Below are 25,309 nucleotides of genomic sequence, written 5' to 3'. Positions count from 1 at the left end.
AGGCCACAGACAGTGAAAATAGGGACAACAACATCATCAACCATCATCACCAACACTGGACCCCCCCAAGGTTGCGTACTCAGTCCCTTCCTGTACACACTTTACACAAATGACTGCCAGACAACAGTTCCATCAGACAACAGTTCCATCACAGCTTACCACCAGTCCATCACAGATTTTGCAATATGGTGCTCTGATAACTACCTCCAACTTAACATTGACAAGACAAAAGAACTGGTCATTCATACATCAAAATCACCCCCTGGACTCACTTACATCACCATCCATGGCCAACCAGTTGCACAGGTCAGCACTTTCAAATATCTTGGTCTCACCATTGACAATAAGCTTAACTTCAATGAACATGTCACCATCACACAGAACAGTGCACAACAGAGACTGTATGCAATACGCAAACTAAGATCCCTGTATGTTGCCCATCATCTCCTTCTGCTACTCTACAAAAGCATCATCCAACCCCTTCTACTCTACTGCTGCCCCTGTTTCTTCATCATACTAAATGTCACCAGCAAGAACAAACTCATTAAAATCTCACACTTAGGGCCCCAACCCAACTGGCTGGGGCACCTGCACCGTACGCCAGCGACCCGGGTTCGATTCCCGCCACGTGGTCCTTTCCGGATCCCACCCCGACTCTCTCTCCCACTCGCTTCCTGTCACTCTCCACTGTCCTGTCGCATTAAAGGCATAAAAAAGCCCCCAAAAAAAAATAAAAAAAAATCTCACACTTAGCATCCAAGATCATACAGCTTCCCACCCCCAGCCTCACTGATGCAAATGACACAGCCACCACACGCCTTGCACGCTCCATAGTAAGCAGCCCTGACCATCCCCTGAACCGTTTCTTCACCCTACTTCCATCTGGCCGCAGATACAGAGCCCTGGACTGGAAAAAAGCACACTTTAAGAAAAGTTTTGTACCCTCAGCAATCACTGCACTTAACAAACTCCTGTGACAATCATCCATCCCCCCTATTCTTTTGTGTTTTATGTTGTCTGTACTGTCCACCTTTTTGCTTGTTTGGTGTTGAGGAGGGAGGGATACTGGGGTATGGGGTGTGCTATATGTTATATGTCATGGGGTGTGTTATGTTATATGTTATATGTATGAGGCTGTGGATGTCCTGCATGGAATATAATGATATGTGTGAAAAAGAATATCCTTATAGGACAATAAAGACTCTATACTATATATCACTATATAAAGTGGCCAGGAAAAGTATTTGAACCTTTGTAAGAATCTGGTTTTCTGCATTTATTGGCCATGAAATGTAATCGGATCTTAATCTAGGCTACAACCAAACACAAAGAAACAACCCAATTCTCAACATCGTGGTCACCTCTGGTTTGGGACAACTTGGTGAAAACAAACGCATTGGACAACTGAAGTGGATTTAAAAAAATGATGATAGTTTGTAGGGGCACTCACTCAATCCAGCTGTTGTCAACTTCAGACTTTGCCATTCTATCTAACTCATCAGAATGGTCCAATACATGTTCAATGAACTACAGTAATATAACCACATGGTTTTGTTTTCACCAAGTGCAGCCCATGGACTGCGCTTTATGTCAAGAGGAAATAACGTGGACTTGATGTCAAAAAGAACACCCAAAGTAATAATAATCTTTCATGTCTGTATTGAACACACCTATACAGCATTCACAATGCTGATGGAACAAGTAAGGGTGCTGTGTGGTTGTGGTAGTGCTATGGACCATCTGCCTGCTGTTTTACAATGTTTTACATAACGCTGGATTCATGTCAACCGATGAAGTGGGTATCTATCGTGCTCTAGCGTGATGTGCGTTGCGTCGGTGTGCGTCGGTGTGTCGGTGCACACGGAGCAGGACTTCAGAATCAATAGCAAGTCTTGGGCCACTTCAAAAGACTGAACCCACAGAAGGACCGGAGCGCACAAATAGTTGAACCGAGCTTTAAAGGAGAATTCCGGTGTGATATTGACCTAAAGTGTGTTGAAACATGATACCGAGTGTGAACGTGGAGAGACATTGAGCCTCGTAAATGGTGTAAAACAGTGATTTATTTGCATGGCTAGCCCGATGCCGAAGCACCACCATTGAAAAAGCTGTTGGTAGCATCGGCTAACTAGCGCCAGATTTTGGAGTGCAGGAGACAAGCCGAGATGGGCTATGAGACATACGTTCACACTTGGTATCATGTTTCAACACACTTTAGGTCAATATCACACTGGAATTCTCCTTTAACAATGCTGGTGACTAGCATAGAACAGAAACAGGACAGAAAAACAAAGTTTGACTCTGATGAAGACGCTGTCTGCGCCAAAACGTTAATTACCAGCACCATTACAGACTTAAGATGTTTTTAACCAGTTCCAATAACATTTAGCCAAAGCAACTTACAGAGATTTACAATGGTCAGGTACAGAGCTATGGAAAGTAGATGTGTGTGTGTGTGTGTGTGGGGGGGGCAACAGCAACACACATTAACAACTTTGTTCTGTTTTGTGTTTGTCTGGGTAAAAGGAACATACATGGCTCCAGCCATGGCACAACTGGCTGAGGCACCTGCACCGTACGCTGACGACCAGGGTTCGATTCCCACCCCCATGGTCCCTTCCAGATCCCACCCTGACCTTCTCTCCCACCCACTTCCTGTCATTCTCCACTATCCTGTCGCATTAAAAGCCCTAAAAAATATATTTAAAAAAAATGAACATACATTATCCTTAGCCCTTGATCTATGTCTTTGTAGAAATGAAAGCGCTTCTTGCCACCTTCATCCGCATGTTGTGGCTCAGTCCTGCTGGTGTGCCGTATGTCTGCGCTGCATACTCTGCACGTCTGGCTTTCAAACTTCTGCGGAGCCCGTCTGTCTCTCAGCTGCCTTGTGTAAACAGACAACATGGGGGTCAGCGACTGTCTCACCACGGACTCCCCCCCGTCTAATCCGCCCGCAAACAGACTTGACTCAACAGGACTCCAGCGATCAGTAGCCTGCTGAGGACATGCAACGCTGTCTGCTGCCTCCTACGACTCTGCCAATTTAGTCACAGCATGTGTTCCGTTATTCAGTCCCACACCATTCACTCCAGCAGTTCTTTTTAGTCAATATGGTCTGACATAGAGTGCAATTTGGCAAACGAATGTAGCCACTATAATTTTTGAATGTCAGAAGTATGTGGTTAGATGATTTGGATGATTGACAGGCTAAGTGGTCTTTTTTGTGCTTATGTGTTGTTGTGGTTTATTTATTCACTGTGTGTGTGAACATCTGGAATCCCTTCCTGACAAAGGATGAAGGAAAAGGATTAATCTTGTGATCTCTATGTAAGGGCTTCCCCACGACTGAGCTTTGCTATCTCACTTCACCTGGTGACCATTAATCTTCAGTCAAAGCTCTTTAGAAAACAAAGAAAATGGGATATTTCACATCCTGTAATCAAAGTGATAATACTTTTCACTTTGAAGCGAAAAGCGGCCATATAGGTTTAGTCAGATTTTTTTTTTTTTTTTTTTCTTTTCTTTTTCGCATGTCCAAATTTCCGTCAAGGATTCCTGGGACACTGTAAGACCGGGGTACACGAAACTTGGTGGGAATGTAACCCCACATGGATAGCATGGAACCTCCTGTTTTCGTTTTGATCTGTAGCCCCCCCGCTGGACTGGACCCCCCGAATGGAGGGTAGGGCAGACACAGTTTTCTGTGAATATTTCGAGAACCGTAGGGTTTAGGAGGACCATTTTTTTTGTATGTTGATCTCAAAGGGCCATGTCAACCCATTCCATAACCACTCATTTCATGTATAGCGCCACCTAGTTAAACACAAAAAAGTAAAAGTGAGGTGTTGTAATCGCAGGTTTATCTGTGACCTAACATAGTCAAAACTGCACGAAATTGGAAGTGTAGGATCATTATGACACCCTCTGAATGCACGCCAAGTTTCGTGGAATTCCGTTCATGGGGGGCCACACAATAAATTAATTTATGTTACTATACACCAACTGGCCTGTAGGTGGCCGGAGACCGTTTTCTGTGAATATCTCGAGAACCGTAGGGCCTAGGAGGTCCACCTTTTTTTTATATGTTGGTCTTAAGGGGGCATGTCAACCTATCCCATTACCACTTATTTCATGTATAGCGCCACCTAGTTAAAAATTAAAAAGCAAAACATTAGGTGTTTTCATCACAATATCTCTGGCTGACATGGTCAAAACTGCACGAAATTGAAAGTGTAGGATCATTATGACACCCTCCGAATGCATGCCAAGTTTCGTGGACTTTCGTTCATGGGGGGCCTTACAATGAAATAATTTATGTGTACATTTAGTGACCTTACACCAACAAGGACTCCCGGGACACTGAAATACCGGGGTACACGAAACTTGGTGGGCATGTAACCCCACATGGATAGCATGTAACCATCGCTTTTCGTTATGATCTGTAGCCCCCCCGCTGGACTGGACCCCCCGAAAGGAGGGTAGGGCAGACACAGTTTTCTGTGAATATCTTGAGAACCGTAGGGCCTAGGATGACCAATTTTTTGCGTATGTTTGCCTCCAGGGGTCATGTAAACCCATTCCATATGCACACATGTGCATAAACAGATACACACACACACATACATTCACAGTAATCCTACGTATGACACATACTCACACAGTAGACATACATACGCATGCAGGCACATGCACACACACAGGCACATAAACAGGCAAACACACACATGCACGCACACACACCCACCCACACACCTACACACACATAAACATAAACATGTACACGCACACATGCACACAATTCAAGAATTTCTCAGAATTATGAACAGGCAAGATGGGGGTGGGTTGTATAAAATGTATATTACATGTGAAATCTATGAACTAATCATGTTTTGGTACTTGTTGTCTAGCAGATACCAGTGAGAATTGAGTGTGCATAATGCAATACAGTAATACAGTTAGAATCATATATGCCTTTCAGCGTGACTTATTTTTGTGGAAAACGTGCTGAACTGGGCGGTGGTCATATTTTGTACCGTTCTGCGGTACATCTAGTTTGATATTGAATCGGTATTATAAACTCTGTGTGTTCTGGGTGTCACTAAGCCTTGCATCTCTTTAGATTGCATGGGAAGCTTTTTCTCCTCTTCTGTATGCAGTCAATAAAAGACCTCTGTCTGCATTCTGTGACTATGAAGGAGACATTGCAATAATGAAACGTAAGGAGGACAAACCAAAGTACCTCTAGCAAACTCTTACTTAACAAAGTCGGGCTGGTAGTCGTCAATGTCATTTTGCTCCCACTTCTTGCATGAGTACTGAATGGAAGGCACTTCTACTTGTGTCGCTAGTCAGTACCATGAGGCTGGGTCATGGAGAGCATGCACACGGAGCTAGCAGAAGTGCACTCTCCAGTCCCGCCTCTGCCCGAGCCGGATCCGCCTCCCTCTGACTCTCCAGTCCCGCCTCTGCCCGAGCCGGATCCGCCTCCCTCTGACTCTCCAGTCCCGCCTCTGCCCAAGCCGGATCCGCCTCCCTCTGACTCATTCCTCATTCTATGTTAAAAGGGGAATCCGGTGATTTTTCACATAGATCTCGATTTCTCAATGTCACCAAGTTGCTGCAGTGCTACACTCTGGGGGCATGAACATGGGGGGGTCATGGCCTCGGGAAACAGAGATCTACGGGGAAAAAATCGCCAGAATTCTTGTTGTGTAAATGGCCCTGCTGGCTGTAAGAGTATAGGTGATGCTAAGAGTGCACTTCTGAGTAAGCATCAGGGAAACAAAGTCCCTCAATCATTGCAGTGCACGGCTTTGACTGATGGAGCGGTCCACTGAGCTTTTTTCATGGGCCCCAGTTTGAGAGAGTCACTCCAGCAAATCATGTAATTGACTTCACACACACACACACACACAAACACACACAGAGCATAATCTGATTATCCTTAACTTCTGCTGACACTGATGCTTAAAAAAAGAAAACAATAACGCAAACGACAGCTTTGTTAATATTTACGACTTTGTTGATTTCAGCCATTGTCCTTGTGTCTTTATTTCCTCCATAACAGATGATGCAGTTTGCCTGGGAAAATTACAAGAGTTACGCCTGGGGCTCCAACGAGCTGCGGCCCCTCTCCAAGCAAGGACACTCCAGTAATTTGTTTGGTGAGTCTCCATTACTATTACTATGTCCTTCTGTCACACACATGTATGCCCAAATAGGCAAGGCAAGGCAAGGCAAGGCAAGGCAAGGCAAGGCCAGGCCAGGCCAGGCCAGGCCAGGCCAGGCCAGGCCAGGCCAGGCAAGGCAAGGCAAGGCAAGGCTGTTTTATTTGTATAGCACATTTTATACACAAACGCAACTCAATGTGCTTTACACAGTCAGGAAACAGTAAATAGCAAACAATAATAGGGACAAAAATATATATAAAAAGATAAATTAAAATACATATATATATACATTAACAATCATAAAACAGAATATAGCCTGATATAAATCTGTTTCTTATAGCTAGCCTTTGATCTAATCCACAGTAAGGTGGATCCCCACTTTATGACATTTATTCAGGAACATTTATTTCAGTATTGATTATAATCCACTTTCATTTTGTCAGATCAATCTATGCCTTTGTCTGTCAGAAATACATGGCATTAAAGGAAGGAAATGAGATACTAGTGGATTTGTCTCCCACGTCCTCCGCTCTGACTCCCACTGCCTCAGTAGAAAGTTTTCAGTATGCTTCACAGAGCTGTATAAAATTGATTGTGGTGGCAATTTTGTGCTGAAATATTAAACAGTGAAACCATGGAAATGTCTTCCATTCCAGTGGGGAGTGTTTGATTTTCAGGACGCTTTCGAGCAGTTTGTGTATATTACGGACAGCAGTGTTTTTTCATGACCTGTGAGTTTTAATTGGACGGAAATGAACTTAATTAAACATGTAATCCTCGTTAATCCCTAGTTGTGTCTCCCTCACCCCTCTCTCCATTGTCTCGTACTCCCTCTTTCTCTGCCACTCAGACCCATATTGCTCCCATATTCTTCCCCTTCACACACCCCACACACACACACACACACACACACACACACACACACACACACACACACACACACACACACACACACACATACACACACACACACACACACACGCACATACACACACACACACACACACACACACACACACACACACACACACACACACACACACACACACACATACACACACACACACACACACACACACACGCATACATGCACACACACACACACCTGCACACACACACACACACACACACACATACACATACACACACAGTGCCACCGCCACAAGATACGCACCTTGGCACACACACACACACATTTTTATTTATTTTCTCTGACTCCTCTCTTTTGGTCTCTTCTCTACTCCTCTCTTGATCTCTTATCTCATTCACTGGCTTCTCCATGTGCCTGGTTGTGGATGAGCTGAGTATATGCTACATGAGTCTGCACACATCAGTCTACTCACCTTCTGGTGGTGATGATGATGAGCATGATATAATGAAGCAGCATGAGGGTGACGGACCTTCCCAGGATCAACCTCAGTACTCACATCTCAAATGTTTTGACATTTGGAATAGAAATGTGTAAAGTGTATTGTAGAAAAGTGATGATACCATGTCTGTGGACTGATGGAGAGCTATTTGGAGCAATGCATGAACTGTTACAATGTGGAGAATTGTTACAATGACTGGATGAGTTATACACTGTACATTCCAATATTCCCCTGTATGCCTAGTGATATGTATGGTTTGGTATGTACTGTATGGTTTCGAATCTTTCAGACCATAGCAATGCCTGGTAATTTCTTTGCAATGCATTGTAATGCATTACTCATGCATTAGCTGTAAATATATTTATACTTTTATATAAGACATTGCAGTCTATATGTGAATACGGTGCTGTGCGGTGACTCTTCAGAGTTTGTAGAGTGAATCCAATATATAGACAGATCGGTTTCCCATCTCATCCTGCAAGCTCAGCACATCTCTGTCTGCTGCAGTGCAGATAACACTGGCGGTTCAAAGGCCAGTTTGGGCAGGTATGGCCAGCTCCATCATCCCAATCCTTATATCTTCATTTGCACCACCGTACCACCAATGACAGCAGCAGAGGGAAAAGTGCAAGTACAAGTAGTGTATAGACCCTTTCAAGAGAGTTCCATTATCAGCATCATAGTTGGCCCCACAAGACTTCCTTTTTAACGTTCCATATGTTATCTTAATGCAGAGGAAGTAGATTGGGGCCCAAATAGAATGTTCAAGCATTGTTTTTGTTTACCTTGTTGAAAGGGTCTATAGTTTGCTCCACACCCATTCATCAAGCAAACAGACATATTTCACTCTGCACATTCAGTGATCAATTTTACAAGTGAGGAGTGTGATTGCAATATATTACCCCTCTGTGGGGTAATGCTACTGCTATCAATGTAGCATTCATTAATTCATTCATTTCATTAATTATACAGAAATGGTATAATATAAAGCAGTGGTCCCCAAACTTTTTCTTCTGAGGGCCAGCTCACTATGCCTGGCACTAAGAGAGGGCCAGAGACTCGGAGTATACCAGTAACCATAAATAGCTTAGTGCTGTGAACAACAATCTACCTTAGTTGAATATTTCATTACATTTAATCATAGGCTACTGCAATTTAATACCATTGTTAGCTGTGTTTATATTGCCATCATGCCATGTAAAATGTAGCTCAAATGAAATGAAATGAAATGAATACTAATAAAAAGACTTTAGCATTCCCAAAAGTATATCTTATTTAAAATGAACTCTGAACTCTGTGTCTTTGCATACACAGCTCAAGTTGTGAACAAGCAATATCCTACAAATAATTAAAAATGTTCTCAAACTATGAGAGTTTTATGAAGTGCTGGCAAAAACATCTGGAATGACCACCATTCTAACTCTTACTCACCTGATAAGAACTTTGTGAATTGTGAATTTGGATGAACATTTGACCGAGTGAATAAAAAATAGTTATCCCAGGAAGTCCCAGAAATATGACTTGAATAGATGTTAGTTAGTTATTAACAATGAATTAATAAACTTTTAGAATACTTTGAGCACTGATGCAGTCAGCATAGGCCTCTTACATTGTTTGCAGGTAGGCCTGCATTTCATTCTGTTTTCGATGGTAAACGCGAAACAGCGCCAAGACAACCACCAGTGGACAAAAGAGTATTACACGTGTACTGTTAAGGCCCGCCATAGAGAATGAATGGGGGACATTACAGATGTTATAGTTTGACGATGTCGTACTCCTCTGCGAGCCAGATGCTATATACCACGGACATGTTTTGGGGGGCCACCCAAAATGATGCTATATACCACTCCATCTGTTTGATTTCTTCCTCACTCCCTGATCCCCTTTTCTCTAGACTCTTTCTCTCATTCTCTCTCTCTTACTTAGCTCCCCTCTGTCCCTCTATCTGTCTCTCTGTCTTTAATGAAACTCCCTCTCTCACACTCGCACAGACTCACTCACACACACACACACACACACACACACACACACACACACACACACACACACACACACACACACACACACACTCTTGTCTCTACGTCCATCCGTCTCTGTGTCTTTAATGAAACCAGCAGCCATCTCTCTCTCTCTCTCTCTCCTCTGTGAGCTGTTCCCTCAGTGGGGATTGATGTCTCAGCTTTGATGAAGTGTCTTAATTCAGCAGAGAGGAGACTGTAATAAACACACACAATCATGGCCCATCCTGTCACCCGCACTCTATTATGGCACACCAACTTAGGGACATCGTGCACTCAGTGAGTGTGTGTGTGTGTGTGAGTGTGTGTGTATTAGTATTGTATTGTGTGTGGGGCAGTTGGTGTGCGTGTCCGTGTTTGTGTGTGTGTGTGTGTGTGTGTGTGTGTGTGTTTTATTGTGTGTGTGTGCGCGGGCGTGTGTGTTTGTATTGTATTGTATTGTTTTGTATTGTACAGGGCCGTTTCAAGGAATTTGGGGGCCCCAAGCAAAATGGACGGAGCCCCCCACCGCACGCAAAGCCTACAGGAACCACCGCATAGCCATACAGTTTAGGTTCACCCACAGTTTATATAAATACAGAATTTTGACAGTGCAATACTGCAGTTGCATATATATACTGTGCATTAGTTTTGAACATTTGAACATTTGCAAAAACACCACCGTACCATAAAATCTAATATAAATGTAAAAAAGTGCACAGTAACTAAATCCAACATACTTAAACACACACACACACACACTCACATTAACATTTTTCAGTTCTCACAAAGTGAGAAAATAAAACACTGCCATCTTATGCAGAAAAAGGATGCATTGTTCAAACTATAAAGAGTGCAGGTTGTATAGCAATTTAAAAATCCGACATAAATACAAACACACACACACACACACACACACACACACACACACACACACACACATAAGATTAACCTTTCAGGAAGTGCCTGAGGGCTGAAAAATTTAAGCAAAGCACCTTGAGGGAGAAAGAAAAGATATGTTAGCATTTCCATATTTTGATATTTAGAAGGGATGCAGCTGCTTTCATAACTACCAATGCTTACTGTAAAAACATCCCAAGCTAATGTTATACATTGACCTAGGCCTACTTGTAGCTTAACATAGCATTTAAGCATTCTGCTGAGAATTAGACAGACGCACCTGATGCTTTAAAGACAGTAAACAGCTGGCGTGCATGAATACTACTAGACATGAATGTTCCAGTCTGCTTTGATGCACGGAATTTATCGTGTGGTTTTCCTAACCCCCATTTGGTAAATAGATTATCACGGTCGAATAGTTAGTATAGCAGAGACACTATGCCACTTTCATCAAAACCTATTACAAAGCTATAGCAATGTTATGTCATTAAATACAATAAACAGTGATTCTGGAGCAGATCTGCGTCTTCCTTATCCCGTTAATAAACATATTACAGTATGTAACCATATTCGATCCGTCAAAAAAAAAAAAAAAAAAAAGCTAACTGTTCTAGTTTGTTACAAGCAGCATGGGCGTCAGGCAGGTAGTTAACATAAACATTTTTTGCTAGGCTAGCCTTCCTGCTGCGACATTACACCATTTGTACAAGACAAGTAGAGCTATTTTATCCAGTGTAAGTTATCACTTACCACTATCTTGTTTTTTCTTGTCATTCTCTTCCTTTCTCTTCTGGCCTCCAGACACATAATTCCGCTCCATTATGACTGCCGAGGTTTTATATTTTCGCGGCAGCAGCAGAGACCACAAACCTGGCTGGCTGGCTGCTGTCAGACTACTGAGAGGGGTGTTTGTATTGTATTATGTGTGTGTGTGTGTGTGTGTGTGTGTGTGTATGTGTGTGTGTGTGTGTGTGTGTGTGTGTGTGTGTGTGTGTGTATATGTGTGTATCTATGTGTGTTGTATTGGGTAAGTGTGCGTGTGTATCTCATTGCATATGCAGAGTCTCTGTGCTAGCAGTACAATTATAGTTCTCCAAAGGTAAAGAGAGGAGCGAAGAGAAAAAAAGGAAAGGTCACATACTGTACGTACATATGTCTCTGCCCCCCCCACCCCCTCCACACACACACACACCACACACACACACACACACACACACACACACACACAGGCACCCAAGAGGCACCCACACACACACAGGTGACAGTTGGTAGGGTGAAATGAAACTTAAAGAGAAGCTAGCATGAAAAAGGAGGAGTCCCATCTGTCTTGGCTGGTCTTGGAAAAGGTGTGGAAGAGGGAGCATTTCACAGGAGGAGAAGGAGTGGAAGACTGGCACTCAAGCACAAGAGGTACACTAGGAGCTGAACACAAGCCAAAAAGGTGGAAAGGATATAAATATATAAACCTATATTTATACAGCAATTATACACAGCTCTGATGCTATAGGAAGCCTGTGAGGGATCTTGCCTGTGTCCAAAAGTACTAACATAAAGGATTTAATACTATATCCTACATATGTCCTTCTATGGGTATAGAAGGTGGCACCATTTTTTTTCATGTACTTACTTAAAAGTAAAGACAAGGACAGACACACTTACACAATCACACAATCACACACACACACACACATGCACATACACAGGAATCCCTTGAGCAGGGTAACATTGTGACCTAGCTGGGAGCAAGTGACAAGGCTCCCCCACATCTAAGGAATTGGGATTTTTTCTTCTCCTTCGAGCAAGAGAAAAGTGGAGCAAGGACAAGTGGGTCCCTCTCTTTCACATCCTGTCACACACACACACACACACACACACACACACACACACACACACACACAAAGCGCACCACACAGATATCACATCACCACATCACCATGCACACACAAACATCCACACATACTCCCTCGTTACTTTATTATATTCTACAGAGCATCCATTTCAACTGGATAGGGATTCTAGTTTGAAATGCGCTCTGTCAGATTGAATGATGATAATGTCACTCCTTTGAGCAGGCCCTTTTGTGCACAAGCCTCTTTTAGCTATTTTTGAAAAGACACCCTTTGAAGAGCCTGATAGCAACATATGACGCGGGGCTAATAACACCATTGCTGTCGTATACATCCACTCTATTGATCTCTCTCTGTGAGTCTTTGACTGAAATGTCTCGTTTTGTATTTGCGCCAGCCCATCTGTTAGATGGAAAGGGCTTGCTGAAAAGCTTAGGCCCCTCGCCAGGGCTGACGCTGATGTTAAAATGAAATTAGAAGCCCACCCACAACACCTTTATAGGACAAATCCGGCGAGTTTACACATAGATCACTGTTTCTTGAGTCACCAGTACTGTCGGTACGGAAACCCCCGAAAACAATCTGTTTTACCTACAGTAGCTCGAGTTGCTACAACCAGCAGCTAATGCAGCCAGGCAGCTACAGTGCTACACTCTGGGGGCATGTACATGGGGTCTCATGGATTGTTTCACTTTTCAACCCAGTCCTCACCGTGAAAGAAGCTGTGAATAACACAACACTTAGAAGAAACCATAGCAGCTAAAGGAAGCACGGAAGTATGGAAGTATGTAATTTTGGCTTTATATATACAGCTCTGGAAAAAATTAAGAGAACTTTTTCTGAAATCAGAATCTCTACATGTATGACAGCCATTCCATTCCAGTGTCTGTTGAATTCCAACACAAGCACACCTCATCACTATCCTCTTGCAATAGAACCAACTGGATGGCAAAACAGTGCTAGTAGTTCCTCAAAAGTAATTGGAATGAAAAAAATAACTATTGACCATGACAAACAAGTTAAAAAGAGACCTTTTGAGTGAAGAAAAGAAGGGTTCAATTCTGGCATTACTAGCAGAGGGCTACAGTGGGCGTCATGTTGCTTCCATTCTTAACATTTCTAAGACGGCGGTTCATAAGAACAAGGTCAAGGTCAAAGGTCAAGGTCAAGGTCAAACATTGGGGACAACAAAGCGACAGAGGGTGAAAATGATTCTCCATTGGCCGGGGTGATCGTCAACTTATTTGAATGTCACTCAGCAACTGTAGAATGACATCAAGTCACCTACAAAAAGAATGGCAAATGGCAGCTGGGGTGAAGTGCACAATGAGAATGGTATGAAACAGGCTCAAGTTGTGTAATGCTAGAGAAGCAAAGTGTGTGTGATGCTCCATCAATGAGAAGCATAGAAGAGCCAGGCTGAGATTGGCAAAAGACCATAAGGATTGGACCATAGAGGACTGGAGTAAGGTCATCTTCTCTGATGAGTTCAATTTGCAGCTTTGCCCAACACCTGGTCATCTAATGGTTAGACGGAGACCAGGAGAGGCCTACAAGCCAAACAGTGTCTTACACCCGCTGTGAAATTTGGTAGAGGATCGGTGATTTGGGATGCTTCAGCAAGGCTGGAATCGGGCAGATTCGTCTTTGCGAAGGACGCATAAATTAAGCCATGTACAAGGTTATCCTGGAAGAAAACTTGCTTCCTTCTGCTCTGACAATGTTCCCCAACTCTGAGGATTGCTTTCTACAGCAGGACAATGCTCAATGCCACACAGCTAAGCCAATCAAGGTGTGGATGAAGTACCTCCAGATCAAGACCCTGTCATGGCCAGCCCAATCTCCAGGCCTGAACCCCACTGAAAACCTCTGGAATGTGATCAAGAGGAAGATGGAAGGTCACAAGCCATCAAACAAAGCTGAGCTGCTTGAATTTTTGCGCCAGGAGTGGCATATAGTCACCCAACAGCAATGTGAAAGACTGGTGGAGAGCACGCTAAGGCGTTCTACATACTCGGACGACCGACCGGGTAGCTGACACCGTGGCGATCAAAATGGCGTAGATCTTGCTGGCGCCAGGGATTTTAGCCAGGTAGCGCGAGGTAGCGACCACTCATTTTTTTTTCAGACTCCAGCGACAAAGCAGAAACAGGAAGATGGACTAGTTCGAGGGCAAGCGAGAGTTGCAGTGTTTTGTTACAGTCTTGAATTTGTAATAGTTTGCTGGATAAGTTAATAAAGTTATCAGCGAGAGTTGCATCACATGGAATTAAGAGGAAAGAATAGAAACAATTTATTTTCAAACAAAGGATATCTTAGTATGGGGAATCGTGCAATTTTAGGAACGGTTCATATAGATTTTTGCAACTGGTGATTTTTTACTTGCTAGGACCCCATTGAATACAAAACAACCTGTTTCCAATTTTTTGCTTCATTTTCAGTGCCAAAATTCAAGATGGTGGACAATATATGCAGAAAAATAATATAAAGGCTTAAAGTGGTCAATTTTTTTGATAAATATACACATAATAAGGTAGACAAGTGCGATACAGACTATTTACAAAAGATGTATTGCATCATTTGCCAAGAAATTTTGAGAAAAAATGGGAAAAATAGAAAAACATTAAAAAAATCTGCATTTTGTTTCATTATTGAAGAGTTCAACTAAACATTGTCACTCAAGTATTTATCCTTACCACTGTCACTGTCTTTTTAAAATTGGTGCACATCTCCTCAGAGCCTTCACACCTGCAAAGTTGTGTGAATGGTAAGTTGTTACTCTTGCAAGAACACCTTCTACTGCATTGGCTGGCAAGACAACAGCACTTCACAAGCTCCACAACAGCCTGTGGTGCTGGTGGAAGTTTTGACAGAACAGGAGCCCATTGCCCATCAACAATTTGCCTCCATCCCAGTGATAGTGAGTCAAGAATCTTTGGAGCAGGCACTGTATCTTGTGCCCAAACATTTGCTTGCCTGTGTGCTCTCAGAATTTCAATTTCAACTTAATTTCACTTATAGAGCGTCAAAACATTACCCATGTCTCATGGCTTTTACAGAGTGTTAAACATTCGACAGAGCCAATGAGTAACAGGGGCGAGGAAAAAACTTCGCAAGAATTGGAGAAACATATCGGATGAAACCCTAAGCAGATCCACGACTCAAGGGCCTGACCCATCTGCCTGGGGTCAGTTACAGGACAGTAAGGTCTATATACAGAGAATAGAACATGGTATTTAAAGCCACCTGAGGTATATGTTACAAAGTGGTTAGATGGTTACATAACCAGTATGATAATGCATGAATCCTATTTAGTGTTAAGTTCAAATAGTCCAGTGTAGGGGATGAATTGTCCATAGGGATTAGGAGTTGTCATCGAGCAAGTAGTGGGTCTCTAGGCGCGCCGGGCAGGAACCGAAGCATGGGGACAGCAATAGGCGATGGTAGGACAATCATAGGGATGGGATTTCCCTAGTTCCCGAAGTTCCACTGAAGGGCTTTAGCTGTTTGAAAACCATGTTTTGAGGAGCTGACACACACATTTCTCACATCCAGCTAACACGTCTGGAGATGGATGAGGACCTACTACAAGCCTACAAAGTGTGTTAATGACATCATCATGACTTTATTGACTTGAAACAGAAACCTTTCCTTTCCCACGGGATAAACAGTAAATGGCGGGACAAACGGTTGTCTTTCAATTTCCTGACAGGATACAATAGGATACCCGATAGGTCCACCGACTCTATGCACGATGTGATTGGCTGGACCAAAAGTTTGTATTTTCCACCTCACAAGCCAACGGAGAGTTGCTAGACCCTGGCTAGAAATTACATTTGCTGCCACTAGGGTGCGTCAAGATTTCTAGGCTGAGATGTGAGACTGTCTTTGTTGAAGTCTGGTACCCTGCGAAGGGCAAGCACCAAGACGTCTGTGTGACATGTGTAGATATGTGGGGTTTTGCCAAAATGACTTACTGCTACTGCCACCTTTGTGTGTGTGAACTGTGACTGGCAGTTTACATAGTTCAACAGCTTTATGAGCAAGGTAGAGGACGAGGTTGGCTTTGGTTTCCTTCGATCCCAGAAAGCTTTAAAGTCTTTGATTGGTGTAGTCTTGTATTTTGTATCCCTTATCATGTGCTTTTTCCCATTGTATCGACCTGTCTCGTCCTGTCTTTCATGGAGTTTGTGATGGTATAGTTGTTAAATAATAAGTAGCCTATATGTCATTGTAGCCTCGTGCCTCACTTTCAACATTTTCAAAGAAGCATTCTGCCAGATCTTGGCAACAGCTCATGTCACTTTTCCTGACAACCATCTCCTGCACAACAGTCATGCCATCTATTAAGATGCTATCCAATGTGTGTGTTAATTGCACTGAGCTACTCTCTGTAGATTGTTCAGATGATGCTGTTTCTGAAACCAGTCACAATTCATGGATGAAGGCAGACTTAGCTGTAGTGGCCAGCATTAGGCTTGCATATAATCAACAAATTCATATGTTCCCACAATTTTCTGCAAGTCCTGTTAACAGAATTATTGAAGACCAAAGAGCTCATTGTGGACTTCAGGAAGTCTAAAGCTAGCACACACCCTCATTCTCATCAATGGGACTGAAGTGGAGTGTATCACCAGCTTCAGATTTCTGGGTGTCCACATCTCTGAGGACCTCTCTTGGACCCTCAACACCTCTACCCTGATAAAGAAGGCTTACCAGCGTCTCTTCTATCTGAGGAGGCTAAAGAAGGTCCACCGCCTCCTCAGATCATGGTGAACTTCTATCCCTGCACCATCAATCGTATCCTTACCAACTATGTCACAGTTTGGTATGGCAACTGCTCTGCCCACGACCGAAAAGCATTGCAGAGGGTGGTGAAAACTGCCCAACGCATCACCGGTTCCTCACTCCCCTCCATTGAGGCCATCCAGGGCAAGTGATGCTTGCATAAGGTGCACAGCAGGTTCAGAGGAAGCTTTCCTGCAGCTGAACTCTAGCTCTGCATCCTGGTGACAACCAACCTACAAAGCCACCCCCGCCCGATGCCTCCTTGCCTGTGTCTGTTGAGGTGTCCACGACCATAGCAATCTTGACAGGGACAACAAGGAGGCAGACCCCCCCCCCCCCCCAATGTATGTTGTTTATACATTGTTCACATTACATAGCCATGTTTATTCTGCTCTTATAAAGTAACTGCTAACATACACTGCACATATTTATATTGTATTGTATATCACATTGCACATTTCTCCTTTTTTGCACTTCTGGTTAGACGCAAACCACATTTCATTGTCTTCATACTTGTACTCTGCAATGACAATGAAGTTGAATCTAATCTAATCTAATCTATTGTGGTGAGTGCAGAACATTACTTTAATTCAATTATTAGGTTATGTGAAGGAAACTTTTAATCAGTCAATGTATTTTTCCGGGTATGCCAATAAATAGCATAATGGTGGTTACACCAATCACTGGTTGATAATCATGACATCTCATGTCACCCATGGTCATATTTATTACCTAAGTCATTCAATTTTATTAGAAAGTGTATGTATATAATGATAATACCTAACATATATCCATTTAAAATGTTTAAAAAGGCGATTATTTGCAATTTTTGGTGATATATCCGCCATCTTGGATTTTGGACCTGTGCAGTCCGGGAAAAAATTGGAAACAGGTAGTTTTGCTAACTATAGGGTCTGAAGAAGTGAAAAAACATAATTTGCAAAAATCTATATGAAATGTTCCAAACACCTTTTTTTGCTACATATCGCCTATTAAGGCCTGAACAAAATCTCTTTCCACTTCAGGAAATTACACAAAATCAGCCAGCTGCTAGCTAGCTAGCCAGCTAACTAAACTGTTTAAATTATTAAAATTTCCCTCGGGATGACTAAAGTATATATCTATCTATCTATCTATCTATCTATCTACCCAGCGCACACACCTTGGAAACTAGATGATAATGATGGTGGTAGTTGTGAATAGTAGCAACCAAAGTCTGAAGTACCATCACAGAGGCTAGCTAATAGCAGAGCCCGTTTACATTCTCTGCTACTAGTGTTTCTTAATGCAGCTTCTTCTGCTGTGTAACATAGTTAGCATTAATCTTTTCACAACAGCGACACCTCTGTTCAGGAGAATATTGCAACTAGTGTCGTGACCACGACGCGCGAGTATAAATGGTTACGGCGCTTCTGTGACGTCACATTGTCGCGCTACAGGTCGGGTGCGTCGAGTATGTGGAACGTTTAAGACATACCTGTCAACACTCCCGTTTTTCCCGGGTTTCTCCCGTATTTCAAGGTCATCTCCCAGCACCCTCCCGTTTTGTTATTTCTCCCGGAAAACTCCCGTAATTTGCATGGCCATCAAACTTCATTTTAAAATCATTTATCCATTCAGGTTGCGAGGTTGTGTATGAAATACACCCTACACATACACGATCACTTAGTTTCAATTTCAACAGTTTTGTCATAGGCTAAAACCTGGCAACCCAAAACCCAAATAAGGAAGCGGGTGCCAACTGCGCAGCCTGAGTCTCGTCGTAAGCAAGCGGGCTAGTTGAATGGCCTACTCCAGAACTAGCTGTTGTGAAATTGTTGAAATTTAATTGATTAACACATAACATAAACTGTTATTGAGTGTTGTTGATACACTGAACTTGTTTCTTCGGAACCAAATCTGACAGCAAGCAGCTTTGGAGTTTTAGAAGTAGGCTGCAGGCAGGCAGCTGGTGGATACATAACTGGCATGCGTAAGGTAATGGTAAGGTAAAAGCAACGACCGAAATGCAGTGTTGATATAAATATGCAAACACAGATCTGGTATAAACACTGCCGCCCCCCCCACCGAAAAAAAATCTCCCGTTTTTGGAAAGCTAAATGTTGTATGCGCTAAGACACATGAAAGCTGTGATTGACAATCAGGGTTATTCCACCAAATATTGATTTCTGAACTCTTCCTCAGTTAAAACATTAGTATAGTGTTGTTTATAAATTAATATGAACTTGTTTTCTTAATTTAGGTCTGAAAACACTGCATCTTTTTTGTTATTTTGACCATTTGTCATTTTCTGCAAATAAATGCTCTAATGACAATATTTTTATTTGGAATTTGGGAGGGATGTTGTCAGTACAGTTGATATAATAAAACAAAACTGTTCATTTTACTCAAACACACACACCTATATATAGTAACATCAGGGAAACTGATACTTTTGCAGTGGTCTCTTATTTTTTTTCCAGAGCTGTATATACGGTATCTGTGTTAAATTTTTCTGTGCCACTTCCACTAGCTGTTTTGGTTGGTGGCATCTACAGTATTATATGCAGTAATTTACGTCGATGCAGTTATTTCCAAGCTGCAGCTATGCTGGCTGCAAATCAGGTTGTAGATCTTTACCCCTTACAGGAGAGACCCTGCAATTGCAGGTGCAGGTTTTTCTCTTCTCTTTTCTACTCTCCTGAGAAGGTTAGTGGGCAGTAAATCATTACAGGCAAAAGCAGAAAAATATCTATACCTTTACAAATGCATTTAACTTTAGAAACGAGAATCACCAACTGGACCCAATACCACCCAATAGGATGTTGGTGCATGGTTGACAAAGACCCATTCTTACACAAAGTCCATATTGCCCATTAGGACAGCATCAACATACCGGTATTTATTGGAAGTTGCAAAAGTGTCACAAAGTCATGCTTTCTCAGTTTGAAAGTGGCATAGAGGAATGCCCCCAAGATATTCAGCTATTTTTCTTTCTCTGGATCTGTCTCTCTCTCTATGAACTTTCTTGTCCTCTTTCTCTACTTTTCTTTGTCTCTGTATCCCTCCTTCATTATATCGATTAATATTCACTCTCTTCTCACACCATTCCTCCCCATATGTCTCTCTATGCATCCTCCTTTCATTCTTAAAAGGAGCATCTCCAGCCAGCCCTCTCCCAGCCATAGTGAGATTGTTATGCAGACCCTGCAATGCTGCTGTAGATTTAAAAATTCATCAGGCCTTTGAAAAGTGGTGCGCAGTCTCTCAGAATTGAGTTATGTCTTAGAGAGAATTCAGCAATTGGCAAGAGGGTGTGTGTGTGTGTGTGTGTTTGTGTGTGTGTGTGTGTGTATTTGTGTGTGTGTATATATCTGTGTGTGTGTGTGTGTGTGTGTGTGTGTGTGTGTGAAGATTGGTGTGTTTTTGTCTGAGCTAATCTGCGTGCATGCATACTGCTCAGCTCAATGCCCCTGTAAACCAATTTGCCCACGCCGGTTTCTGCGGCACGTCCTGCGTGCGGCTATCGCTGTCTTGCGCTCACTTTCATTAACCTCGCGTAATCAAGAGTCGTGGAGAAGCACGTTTACGTGACACGATGGTGGAGCGCGGCGACAATACTGAAGAGGAGGTCATTGTTTTCTCCCTGTGAAGAGCAGGAGGATCAGCCGGGGCCGCGGCAGCATCATTTGTTTGTGGGGATGGTCTCCTACTAAGGGGCCAGGGGGGGTCATCCTACCAAGCTGAAATTGGTTGAAAAGAAAATGGGCAAACATGAGTTTTTCAGTGGACAGCAGCATTTTTTAATGGAGGTAACCGAGTGTGATTGTTCAATGTGATCTTGTGAATGCTCTGTTGCGGTTGTTTTCGGCTCTTTCATTGAAGTGAACTGGGAGAAACGAGCCTGAGGTGGACTAAAGTTAAACCACCAAGTTGTGTGTATTGCAGAAACTAGCTGAACTGTCTCAGGACTTCCAGCCAGACACTGACAGCTAAAATATTTATTTGCATTGTCGACACAGTTGCCACTGGAATGTAGCGTTGAGAATCAGTTGTATGTTGTTGAAGGTGTGGATGGCCCTATGTGGACTTATGAGGAGGATAAACTCTCACGATCACTGTGTTGAGATAGAAGCTAAGTTTTCTTATTTGTTTTCACCTAGTAGTCTAGTCTCTCAAGGATTATGCTGACATAGACGACTCGGGAAGACATGATCTGTAAAGAGAACAATGGGGCTTGAAGAGGGCTCGAAGCTAGAAAATGAAAGCTAAGACTGAATTCCCCTGTAGCCTGAAAGATACTGTATGTGTACAGTATGTGTGTGTGTGTGTTTGTCTGTGTGCCTGTGTGAGTGTTTGTCTTGTTGGTCTTTTGCTGTTTCAGCTGTTAACACTGTATTATCGCACTTTCCTAGTCCGTCTATGTGTGTGCTATGCCATGATCTTCTTTGCTTGACCACTCCTCATCTCTGACAGATAGATGCTTGTTTTGAGGCCATGGCTTTCTCCCAATCTCCTCTCCTCCCTTCCCCTCTCCTCTGTCCTCAACCCTAAAGGGTATTGAAACTGGGCTTTGTGAAGTTCTATTGCCCCATTAATCTTAAACCCCCCCCATCTCACCCTCACCCTCAGGCAGGTACATCAGTACACCCTCCGGCCCAAACACAGACTGATAATGTCCCAAATGGACATCCCCCCTTATCCTTCCAGTCTGTATAAGAGACGTAAAAGCGATAGGTCAGTTCAGGGAGGAGTCAGCTGTGACTGTGGGCCACATCCTCCTCTCACTCTCGCTTGTCTGCTGGCCGGCACCCTGGGAGAAAGCCAGAGGCCTCTCCTCCCGCAGTGGAACTCAGTGAAATATTGATGAGGGTGGCCTGGTCTTGTCAGCCAAGGAATCCTCAGTGGTATATCCTCGTATTTCGCAACTTTACGTTTAGTGTAAAAAAGTTAACTTTTTTCGCCCCCCTTCAGTTAAGGGTTTTTTTCCCCGAGTAAAATTTGTTTTTGTGTGGAGATCCATGCCAATATGCTTTGGTCAAAAATAATCACAGTGGCTAGCGCCAGTGTACCTGTGACATTGCCAGCTTCGCCTCATTGCCAATATCTCTCTGAAGGTTACCTTGCATACTGATGCCACTCCTCAGTCTAGAAAGTTCTTTTTGCTGATGGCGCCAGTCCTGGTAAGCTGAAATGGCCTGCCATCTGTCTCGCTGGCCTTGCCTGGCCTGATGAGATGGGATGAAATGAGAGGCTCACCACTGAGGTGGCCTTCCATCCAACCAGCCCTACGGCCTCAAGCAAGGGGACCTTGTCCAGTGACAGAACCTCAGTTTCATCTGAGGCACGGCCCTGGATGATGTCCTCTGACTGAAGGGTCTCTCTCTCTCTCTCTCTCTCTCTCTGTCTGTCTCTTTCTCACTGTCTCTCTTTCTCTCTGTCTATCTATCTCTCATTCCTTTCTCTATCTCTTTCTCACACACTCTTTCTCTCTCTCTCTATCAGTTGTTGTGGCCTTACTCTGAGAATGGATTAATCAATAGTTGATACTGGCAACAAGGACGCGATGGCTCTATCGACTTTAGCTTTGCTCTCGGCTCTGTTTTCACAGCCTCACACCTGTGGGGCCAGACTACTGTCTCCTCTCAACACGGAGCCAATAAAAGAGCCCTGTAAATGATTCATATGCCCTCGCCCTCCCCTTGCACTCACTAGAGACACACTCCTACATCAGCCTTTGTTTTCTATAACTTCTTCTCTTCATGTTGCTGCCTTTGATAACAATCATAAATAATAATAATAATAATAATAATAATAATAATAATAATAATAATAATACTGTAATACATTTGTATTTAAAAGCGCCTTTCCTGACACCCAAGGTCGCTTCACAAAGATAGCTACAAATACAATTAATAAAACATGAATATGAGAGTATAATCACATTTACAAGTAATGAAGCAATAAGTAACAATGTCACATTGAATATGCTTGCCTGTAGAGATAGTTTTTTAAATCACTTTTGAAATCGCCATTGGTTTCACAATGCTGAATGCAATGGGGTTTGATCACTTTCGATGATTGAATTAGACTTTACACAAAGCGAGTAGCAGAGGATAATGAAAGCAAGTTTGAGGGGATAATGAAAGACTATATTATACCTTTATATCTATTTCATTTTTATGCATTTGCTAATGACTGCCTAATGATATGAAATTGGAGCATAAATATTTGGATATAGACATGGTCTACATTACCCTTCAGTGGTTGTGCTTGTATTAAGTTATTATGGTGGCTGCACACATTGCCCCTTTGACCCTCCCAGTGTTGATGGCCACTGCACAACCCCCCACACACACACACAGAAACACACACATACACACACAAGCACACACCCCTGAGTGATCTCTATATCTGCTGTGTCTGCCGTCGGCCCCCGCAGGGCAGAGCAGAATGGATCGAGCCGTCAGTGTGGCTCCATAGGAGATGGGGGGATCCATCATCGTGGCGCGGGGGGATTTGAGGACACGCTCGGCTGGCTCCTTTTCCTCTGGATCAGTGTGTGCAGAGGGCTCCATCAGCGCAGTGATTTATGGCCCTGATTTGGTCCCTCATCAGGGTTCTGTGGTCAACACCTCCCCGTCCATATTAAGAGGGCGGATAGGGGGTGGGGTACGTGTCCTGACTGGACTATGGCTGACACAGACAACACTGCATTTGGTTCACTCTCATGCTCAAGGTGACAGACATGTGCCACTGTTTAACACACCATGTCAATGCAGGAATGTGTTTTGTATCTAATCTATCCATATTTTCTCATAACTCTCTATATGAAAAAAAAAGTAACTAAACATTACAAGCCCTTTTTATACACACAGATAAGTCAGTGGGCATATGAATAGTATTGTGATTGTAAATATGACGTGTGTCATATGTGTCTGAAACGTATATATATATATATATATATATATATATATATATATATATATATATATATATATATATATGGTCTGAAATGATATAGCCTTATTTTAAAGGTAGTATGTGAGGGAAGCTGGTATCTCTTCAGTCATGGCAGCATCATGAAGCCTTTTCATGATTTTCTCCTTTGCTGTCTGACAGCACAGTGGAGCTGAATCACACTGCGTCTGGAGAGATTTGTGCAACAGCCGTAAAGTGTTCCAGGCTAGGAAAGTGTGAGTAAAGGGAAAAAAGAGAGAAATACACAAAACTGGGGACAGGTGACCCAAATACTGCCTGTTTGAAAACTATGTTGAGTACTGTCCCCCCCCCCTCTCTCTATCTCTCTCTCTTATGCTCTCTCTCTGTTTCTCTCTATATATGCCCCTCTCTCTTAGCCTGGCGGGCCATCCTATATCATTGAAATCTATAGTCTGGAATCGAGCCATTCACCTCGCTTAATCCAAGGGGCGGGCAGAGAATTGTCTTTCAAACTGCCTAGGCATGCAATAGGCCAGCGCTACGACCATATCCGTATCTGGTCGGCAAAACGGCAAATACATCCTTCTTCGAAAGGAATGACTTAAGTGCATTGTGTTGCTCAACTTTCAAAGAAAAGCACAAGTCCAACTCCTCCAAAGTTGACGCCAACGCCGATTCAAACAACCGCTCTTCGTTCGCCATAGCCACCTTCCTTGTTGTTCACCGTCGCAGGACTGTCGTTATCCTGTTAAGCCCGCCTTAAGACTCTCTAACAAAATAGAGCGCTGTGATTGAATAACATCCACAGTGTTAGCCAATAGAAATTCCTATGGTTTGCTACTAGACGTACAGGCTGAGCAAATTAATTTGCCGCCGCTAGGGTGCGTCTAGATTTCTAGGCTACCTCTCTCTGTCTTTCTTTCTCTATCTCTGTCTCTCTCACCAGTATGATTGCTTGACCCCTCTCCTTCTTTCTGATTGCCATGTAGGTCAACAACATGTATCACAACCTGTTTCATTTCTGCAGTGGGCTGTTGACATAAGAGCTTTCAGCTGTGGGCATATTCATTCAGTAGATTTATTTTGTCGTTGTTCTAGAATGTCAAAAGTTATATAGCTTATTTTTCGGTTAGAGTCATTGAAACAAATTTGCTAATCTGCTGCCATATTAGCGATTCCTTTTCTTCTCCTCTGAAGTATGCAGTGAGTGAAAAGGCTTTAAAGAGTGCTGAAACACAGCATCATGCTTACTGTCAGTAAATCGGTAATCAGTTCGGAAAATCGTTTGTCGTTCCACCCCTGTTTGCTATATT

At 43.0% G+C, this 25,309-nt stretch overlaps 1 pseudogene; it reads left to right on the top strand.

Moving 5' to 3' along the window:
* LOC125299823 overlaps positions 1-25,309 on the top strand; it is a 147,731-nt pseudogene that overhangs the window by 18,455 nt on the left and 103,967 nt on the right.

This window comes from Alosa alosa, chromosome 8 (assembly GCF_017589495.1).
Source record: "Alosa alosa isolate M-15738 ecotype Scorff River chromosome 8, AALO_Geno_1.1, whole genome shotgun sequence".
In the NCBI taxonomy this organism is placed as follows: Eukaryota; Metazoa; Chordata; class Actinopteri; order Clupeiformes; family Clupeidae; genus Alosa; species Alosa alosa.
Note: the sequence above shows the minus strand (reverse complement) of the source record. Positions and strands in the feature narration are given on the sequence as shown.